At 34.6% G+C, this 9,555-nt stretch overlaps 1 pseudogene; it reads right to left on the bottom strand.

Moving 5' to 3' along the window:
• Positions 1-5,998: 5,998 nt before the first annotated feature.
• LOC112484632 lies at positions 5,999-6,116 on the bottom strand (annotated as a pseudogene).
• Positions 6,117-9,555: the final 3,439 nt, after the last annotated feature.

Raw genomic sequence — 9,555 nt, forward strand, 5'->3', positions numbered from 1 at the left:
GAGTTACAAATATAGAAATTATTACTCCAAATTCTTCACCAAAAAAAAAGTGATTAACATCCATGGCACGTTGGTGTCCTGAGACAAAGCTTTAGAGCACATGTTGAGAACTCCAGATTCTGAGAAAGAACTACGTTCACATTCCTAACCCACATTTATTTTTATATTTACTTAGATAAGTTACTTACCATCTTTAAATTTTTCTAATATCTGAAATGATGATTCTCTCCCACAGTTTTAAGTAGTAGATGATTTAATGCTTTAAAGGGCACAGTGAGATGTTGGGTAGATGATGAACTCTCTTTAAATGTGAGTGGTTTCTAACCTAGCGGGGCCCTGTGACATAGTGCTCGGGAGCATGTGCCCTGGAGACAAGTTGCCTCCATTTGAATTCCGGATCTGCCCTATACCAAATGTGTGACCTTCTGCCAGTTATCCAAACTCTCTGCATCTCTGTTTCTCCCGATGTAAAAACTAGAATAACCATAGCACTTACAACTAAGGGTTATTGTCTGTAATACATGAGATCATAAGCGTCTAGCATAAAATCCAACTTATAGTAAATACTGAATAAGTACTATTTTTACTAGAATTTAGAATAACATGATTTTCTGCTGTTTTTAATTAACGGCTCTCTCCATTAACAGAAAACAGATTGGTTGGCAGTAGTCACAAAGAAAACAATTGCTTAATTTAACTTTTAAAAGACATGTCCTTTTTACTACAAACTACCCAGGCTAAGTGCTACCAGAAGTTGATAACTGCGGTATATGGATAAAAGAAAGCTGCTGTCATGTGACACAATGGCCTGTATACATCCTACAGTCAAGAAGAATTGCTGAGCATGATTTTAGGAACCCACTAATAAAATAAGAATGTTAAGTAAAAACATTCATGTCAAAGTCTCAAGGAAGACAGATTATAGTGTAACGAATTGTTTCTAAGATAAACTAATAGTTATATTTTGTCATATTAAATTCAACTTCCCCCCTGCAACTTTTTCCCCATTTAAATGTGTTCTCAAGGTTAAAATAGCTCTGTGATTTTCACACACAAACACACACACACACACACACACACACACCCCTAATATAATTTAAAATTTATTTTTTAATGCAAAATAAAATGACATTTCTACTTAATTAAAAGTTTTTCAGGCATAAGTAAAAAGTTAGGATACTTATTTGTTTATTTCTTCATCATTTATTTTGGAGACTTGGACCTTCTCCAGCAAAACTGAGAACACCATGTGGTTGGTTATTATTGTTTTTATTACAAAACTCCAAAAATACTACTGATTTTTATGTAGATGAAGTTCTTGTTATTACTTAAGTCAAATCTCAATTGCACATCTTTAAAAATAAAACAGTTGTAACAAATGATTCCTCCCTAGAATATGAAAGGTAAATTAAGAGTAGCAAACCATGCTGAAATCAATTATGCATTTCCAATTGAATAATTAATTTAGATAATTATTCTTTTTCAGAACTCTAAGTTTGGGTTTAAAACGCATTTTAATTTTAAAATGCCTATATTGTTAATAATTTCAATGCTTCCCACAGTGCCTCTTCTGCAAAAACAAACTTTATGTCTTTTTCTTAATTCAGGTTCTCAGTTTGGCCCAATTTACAGCTTGCCAGTGGTGAAAGCTTAATTTCCATTATGTGTTAGGGTCTCCTTTCCCTCTTGGGATCAGACAAAAATTTGGAGGGCTCATGTATTCTGAAATATAAGGTTAGACCCGGTCCCTGTTTCATTGCAGTCATCATGTTGTTCCTTGTCTGTACAGTGCTGCCACCTAGCGGAGCCCTTTTCCTCGTGGGGCCCACGGATGCTCTCCATGGGCTCAGAGATGCCCTGGCGGCCGGGCTCCCCACGGAGGGGAGACTTCAATACAAATGCTCTCGTTAATTCTTCTGGCTCTCACGTGAACATTGTACAGGCACATAACCACATCAGGATGAGCTGGACATTGGTTTTTTACTCTTAAATGAGTAAGGACAAAAACAAGGAAAAAAATCCTAAAACCCTTTTACTTCTCAGTCTCAGTAAGCTGCCCTTGTACTTGAGATTAGCCCTCTGCAACCTCCCCTTCTTAAGGGGCCCACCCTCTCTATCTTCCCTCTAATAACTTCATCTTCTAAACCCAACAGATGTCTTGGTGGCATAGACTAGGCTGTCTCTAAAGTGCCTTTTGACATCTCATGGTTTGCCCTAAAACATGACAGTTGTTAAAGTCGGCCTGAAGAAAGTGAGCCCCAAATCCGAACAGTAGACACTGTGTAAGTGAAAATAACTCTCCATTTTTCAAGTCTCCCACAACAAGCAGTAAAGACACCATGAAAATAGTTAATAACTCAATAAATTGTCTTGCCTTCTATTTTTTATGTGGCTTAAATCATGTCGTACTTTAAAAAGAATAATATAATTAATAGCACAGACAGCACGATAGAACAGTTTCAATAAACTGGAGAGAAGAAAAAATATATATACTGCTTGGATTGACTTGTAAAAATATTTTTCTTAATCAATGTTGCTTTCAACAGGAAGATAAAAATAATTCAGAGATGAAAGAAAGAGCTTTCAGCTCAAAAATATTTTCTTATCCAGTTTCTGCTGCTTGAAATTATGTCAATTCCTGAAATTGTTCAAACCTGGACTGTAACCATTAGCATCCACATCACAATGGCTACAGATAACAAGTGGAGTGTTTTCAGTTGTTTGGCCAGTAAATAGTAGATATAAACATCAACGGTTTTGGGAAAGTGGGCTCTAATATTCTCATACTAGCTTAGGGGGGACTATTAGAGGAAAAAATAATTAAAATGAAAAGACAGTGTGCCTGAAAGAAGAGAGGGGGAGAGAAGAATAAAATCAAACCAAAACGAAACGAACACCAGACAGGCACGAGAAGACAAGCTTCTCCTCCCTCTGGGACAAAATTGGGCAATTCTTCATATAAAAACAAATTCTTTACATAAGTAGACAATTTTCATTGCAATCATTCCAATTCCAGTTTATTATTAGTTACATGCGCGGAAAGCTTCGGGGTGACTTTTGTTATCTGAGAATTCTCTTTTGCCTTCATAAAATGGAGATTGTAACTCTGAAAAATCCCCTTGGGATCTGTAGATGAAAGCTTTATATAGCTATTAAGTAGTACCAATATCTATCAGCATAGGAGTATTTATATAGCTTCTGTAAATATCATGAAATTAAAAAGAATACTAGCTGAAATGAGGGGGAAAAAAATGGAAGCCTGGTACAAACATTAGTTTGCATAGTTTTGTATTTGAATGCTGACAGGCTATCAAAAAAAAAAAAATCTGCCAAGGTCTACACTCTAAAAGTTTATAAAGAAACAAGAACTGCCTCAGAATTTATGAAAACTGTGTCTCACTTTCTGGAGATATTATGCATGCTATGTGGGGATTTTTTCTATCAAAAGGTCACTATTCAAATTATATTCAAAATGTTTTTGACGTCAATGAATCCTTAGTTTGTAAGTGTAGATTAAGTTGTCCTGTTTTTGTTCTGAAGAAAAGGTATACTTATTTTAAAATTAAAACAGCAATTTTAACTATTAACATTATCTCTATATCCCAAGAAGACCACCAAGTAAGTTTCTGGTGAATATATTGATGGAGAAATTAAATGCATATGATTTTATGTCTTATCATCATATTTCTAGGTTTATAATTCCTTAATTTTTCCACTGGAGTTTTGCTTTGGTTTTCAGTGAAAGATAGGCCATTATTTAGCAAAATCAGCACGGAGAAACCCCTCATAACCTCAGGCTCTGACACAGGGAAGAGATGTGAGAAAATAAAGATTCCTAACGTGTGGTAATAACTGTCAGCCAAATACACTCAGCACACTTAGAGAAAAAGAGTAAGGTCCATTTCAAGAGTGTGGATAAGACTAAGATGATCATATATTAAATTACAAAGCTATAAAAATGATGTTTTGCATTCATCAAAAACACATCAAGATGTCTGCAGAATAAAATACTAACAATCAGTAACTGCTCTGTATTTCAAACAAAGATCTATATTTAACTTGCTTTTCTCACGATGATTCTGCCTTTGAGATTAAGAATGGGCAGTTATGTTTTTTAGTGACAAATCCAAGACAGTAATCCACTTCCTTCCACTAAACATCATCTCAAACACTAGCTAGATTGAAAATGGTTAAAAGTCTCAATGGCCACAGGGCTCTGATACGCAGGCCTGAGCACAGGGCGAGTCTTGCTATTGAGATCCCTCTTTGGTCATGGATGATCAATGCACAGCCACCGAAGAGCCACCACGGCTATCTTAGGAACCACTTCTCCACAGCCATACTTCTTTAAATTCATGAAGCCTCCTTGTCCTTGTGCATAAACACTGTTTGTGGACGTGTCACCATCCACAAAGACCTGAACTGGTGAAGATGAGCCCAGTCACAGAGGAGTTCTGTAGCACTGAGAGAAGAGCCCCCCTGGTCCCCGGTGCCTTAGGTACACAAGGAGCAAGTCATCCAAAGTCAGAGGTTCCACTTCAGCATTATTTGAAAAGCTTCACAAAAAATCGATTCTGGGCCCACTCCTGTATTACCATATAAATCGCCTGACCGCGGGGCACAGAAACGTCTATTTCCTAGGAATGCCAAAAATAAGCTTTGGATCTACGGTGGGAAACCAGGAGACCACATGATGCCTAAAGTCGCTTTCAAAAAAACTGAGTTAAAAAATACCAAATTTATACATCTTCATATATCTTCTCATGGGTTTTGCCAGATGCCGTCCCATGTGCTGTATCAGTTGGTTCGTGTGTAGTATTTTACTTAATTAATTCTACCACCCTATAGGACAATGTTATTTCATTTGACAGAACACAGAACCACGGCCTACGAACACCAGATCCATATGACTGAGGATGGTATGGGCAGTACTCAAGCCCAAGGCTGTCAGACTATCAGACTTCGCTGCTATCGCTGTTCCAATTATACCGCACAGTCTCTCAATCTAGTTTGTTATAATCCATGAAGAATGGAGTTATCAGGGTACCAAATATTACTGTGTAGATTATCAAACTGTCAGTCTCAAAATGCAACAAATAAATAAAAGTCTTAGGGAAGTAAAGGACGATGATGAAGTACAAAAGGCGACAAGGAAAGAAGGGAGGGAGGGAAGGTGAGGTTGTTTATTAATACCTATAAATACCTGATATGATTTGCCTTCTTGAAAATTCAATTTGACCCAACTTTGTCGATGATTCCCCAAAATGTTTTCTTTTCAATTCACAAATGTTTAAGAATATTAAGGTTAAACCAATAAAGAACAACTTAAATAAAGAGTACAATAAAATTCAGATATATTAACCAAATATTATTTTAACAAGAGGTAATTCAGCCAACTGCAATAAGTATTAAACGTATACTTAATGTCCCTTATGTCCCCAGTAAGGTCAGTTGTGAAGGACTACAATAGGTAATGGTAAACAAGGCAGAACCCCCTCTACCAAGAAACCTAGAACATGGAGAGAGTTAGGGTCGAATGGTAACAGTATTTTAACTATTTGGCGTATGCATAAATATGAATAAATAGGAACAGTCACAGAAGGGCATAATAAGGGGTCTGATTTAATATTTCAGTATTTGCTGATGGCATTTAAGGGACACCCCTCTATCTCCGCCTCCTGCCTCGCATCTGGGCAAACTGAAAGAAAACCCTGGTGTTTCCTACTTTGGTGCCAATGGAACATTCAAAGCACACGAGCCTATGCCTACACATTTCCTTCAATTTGTGAAGTACAAGAACTCTCGCATGGTCCCACGCCTCAACCACAAAAACATCACCGAGCCAGTCTCTTTTTTCTTGCTCTCTTCCAATGTATGGTAAACCTTTTTTTTTTAATTTTTAATTTTTTTATTTTTTTAGGCGAGGCAATGCTTGGTTGGCCTCACAGATTGCAAGGACCTTGCCAGTTTACAATCCTTTATTTATTTATTTATTTTACACCTACAGCTCCTGGTCTTCCTAGGTCGTCTCCCATCCAAGTATTAACCAGGCCGACCCTGCTTAGCTTCCAAGATCAGATGGGATCGGGCTTGTTCAGGGTAGCATGGCCATAGACCTATAAACCTTTTTATGCCTTCTTAGTGTGTGTGCTGTTACCAGTCTTAACATTCAAGCCAAATTTTGAGTAGGGGTTCATTTCATCTTCACAGGATATCCCAAACAAAGGGACACAGGAAGGACTCCTTGCTAAGAGCAGGGTATTCAATTTATTACATGAAAAAAACTTACATGAAAATAATTTAGGTAGAACTAATATTGTAACATTTTCTTTTGCCTGGAAATTTATTTTAATAAAAAATAACCTGAGAACAGATATCTGAACGCTCCATTTCTTACTTCAAAAAAACCAAAAATCTAAAAGGAAAAAATCTGTAATATTATTGGACATTAGAGAAGAGCCCAACCCACGCGTTTGGTTCAGTGAAGACTTTTGGCAATAAAGCAGAATGTGAATATGCACTGGCCTATAGTGCAGTATTTGCATAGAGCAACTTAAAAGGAAGGAGTAAAAATGTGTCCTGTCACATACTACGCCCACCCTCACCCCACTGCCCTGCAATCCTGGGAATGAAGAAAAGTACGAATTGCTCAACATTTTAATCTGTCAGACCTAGAATGATAAGATAATAAGCACGAAGGAAAAATAGGTGCAGAGGATACAAAAATGATCAAATATTCAGTGCAAAGTAAACATGTAGTTTAGAACAAAGTTCTAGGCAAATATTCAGGACACTGAAATGAGCGTGTAAATAACCCGTTTTGGAAAACTAAGTGAAAGACTTCCTGTAAAGCAAACCAGGCAGTTAAAAGGGGTAGGTTATCAGAAGGGGAAATTATTGAGATCACGACACAATAAGAACTCCAGAAAGTGACAACGGAGGGGATGGAGGAGAAGGACTATCCACGATGTAATATTAGAAACTTTCACTGAATTAAGGAAAGGTCTTGAATATGCATATTAAACAGGACCACCAAGTGCGGTGAAAATCCACACCAAAACTAATTCAGATGAAGAGGTTTGTTTCAAGGTTAATTTTCTTTTTTAATTCCACAAGCTTCTAGGCAGATTCTTTTTAACCAGAAAATGGAATAAAAATTATACTTATCTAGAAAACTAAGTGCTAAAAGAAAGATGTGTATATTTAAAATAGAAAGGGAGTGTGGTTTAAAAAATCGCCATCAAATTGCCATTCAATTACATGGTCATTTTCAGACTTTAAATCCTAAAAATGAGCATATAACCCTCTGAAAACAGTTACTTGTAGAAGTAATCAAGACAAATGGGAAGAAATAATCAGAAGTAAAGATTTTAAGAATGGCAAACTCATGGTACTAAAGAAAAATTTTAAAGCTAGGAAACTGCATAATTAAAAGCTAAATAATCATTAAAGTAATATTTTACGTAGTGATAAAGCCATAGCTACAAATTTATTCTCTGTGTTTGTGCACATTTATGTGTGTAACTAGTAAAATATTAGAAATAGGATATAAGCTTCTCAAATCACAAGAAGAATAAAAGGAAGTAACAGAAACGTATGTATTTTATAAATACTTTGTAATCAAGTTAAGCTCTTTCTTTTCCAAAAAAAAAAAAGCAAAAAAGAAATAATCTCCAAAGCATTTGTTAAACTATAAAAGAGAAATAGAATAAATTAAAATGAATATTCAAATAAAATAGATGTCTTTTAAAAAAATGTATGAGTTAACAAAATACCTAAAGAATAAAAATTATGATTGAAATGACAATGGAGAAAATCCTAAAAATGTTTTCAACTACCTTTAAAGAATAATGAACACAAAGAATCTGTAGTAAAAATCTATAAAATTTTTAAGAAATAGATTTTAAATATTATTAGTTCCTAGAGCAGTCCTAATTTTTTAAAAGCTAGAATAGCCTTAGAAAATATTGGAATGAATTAGAGCAACAGCAAATGAGGTAACTGTGTGTGTGTGTGTGTGTGTGTGTGTGTGTGTGTGTGTGTGTCTTTGTTTCTGTTTTACCAATTTCTTTTTTTTTTTTTTAATAGGAAATAATATGCCAATGTTAAATAATACAGTATATTTGTCTCAAATGCCAAATCTACTTATTGCTCCTTAAATGTGCTCCCCAGAACCTGTATTTGCCAAGATCACTAAAACAAACATTTTAAAGTTACTATTAAAGAGACGGAGAAGGCACCACTATAGGAGGAAAAAAACAACACTGGGAGATGCCAGTAGTTTTTAGAAAGAGGACATGGACAGTGATGAAAATCAGAAGAACTACCACAAAGTCAATGAAGAGAGTAATTTTGAAAAGTTCATAGTGGAAGGAAGGTACAATTGCAAACACCTACACTGAATTCTTCCCCCGGTCCCCTGCATCCATGTGTTTCATCTTGCAAAAGGTTTTAAATGTTTTCAGGCTATGAACTTTCTGTTTCCCAGAGCTGTCAAGGAGTTATTTTAGTTTTGGATATTACTTTTATCATGTCAATATAATATTGGAAAGAAGAGATGTGTACAAGTGGACTCAATTTGTCACTTTGAACAGAAAGTGAAAAAACAACTTACGTTGTATCTGTAACTTAAATATAAAACTATTTAGATTCCCAGAGCCATTTTGTTCTGAACTGGACTGTTAGTATTTACTAAAATGTAATTTATCATACTTATCCTTTCAGATTTGCCAAATAACTTTAAGCAAATAATTTTACTTCTATGTAACTTCCTTTCCATTGGGTACGGTGAGATCAACGATCAAAATGGAAAGATTTTAGCCAAAATTGAGGCATCTTTTACATTAAATTTATGGTTCATTAAAGTCATTTTGACATTTTTATTACAACGATTTTATATTAGGTAAATATACCAATAAATATAGGTGGAAAAATCTCCCCTCAATCAATATTTTAAGAAAATATTTTTCTGATATTACTAAATGTTCACTAATATTAAATATAATGAAGATTACATTTTTAACAATATGTCAAAAAGAATCTCAGGTGTTGGTTCATCTGCAAAATACAATAAAACATATTACTTTTCTTATTTTATTCTAAATTTTTCCTTTTATTCTTTTTAAAATAACTGCTTCAAATGTAAATTGAACTTTTAACTTTTAAATGCAAGGTGATTACATGTTATCTATCTCAGATGTATTTTCAAATTGTCATATTTTTAAATCTCTAAAATATCCTTCATTATTTTTTACATAAAAATGTAATATAAGGAAACAGCATTAAGGAAAGCAAGAGTAGAAGCAAAGAGGATTTACCCTAAGTTAAGAAATTTTACATTTTCAAGTATTTTAATATAAATTTCAAATTATATTAATTTTATTCATGCTCAAGAGGGTCTATAAAACATCTCTTTCTCAGAACGGAAATGTTACAACTTTGAAATCAAATGGAGTAGATGTTTTAGAAATATGCTCTGGAGATATTAAATAGAGTTTCTTAAGTCAGATGATTTTAAAGTAGTTGTTTAAATGCCATCATTCTACAATTTGGCCA

The sequence above is a fragment of the Pteropus alecto genome, unplaced genomic scaffold (assembly GCF_000325575.1).
Source record: "Pteropus alecto unplaced genomic scaffold, ASM32557v1 scaffold17, whole genome shotgun sequence".
NCBI lineage: Eukaryota > Metazoa > Chordata > Mammalia > Chiroptera > Pteropodidae > Pteropus > Pteropus alecto.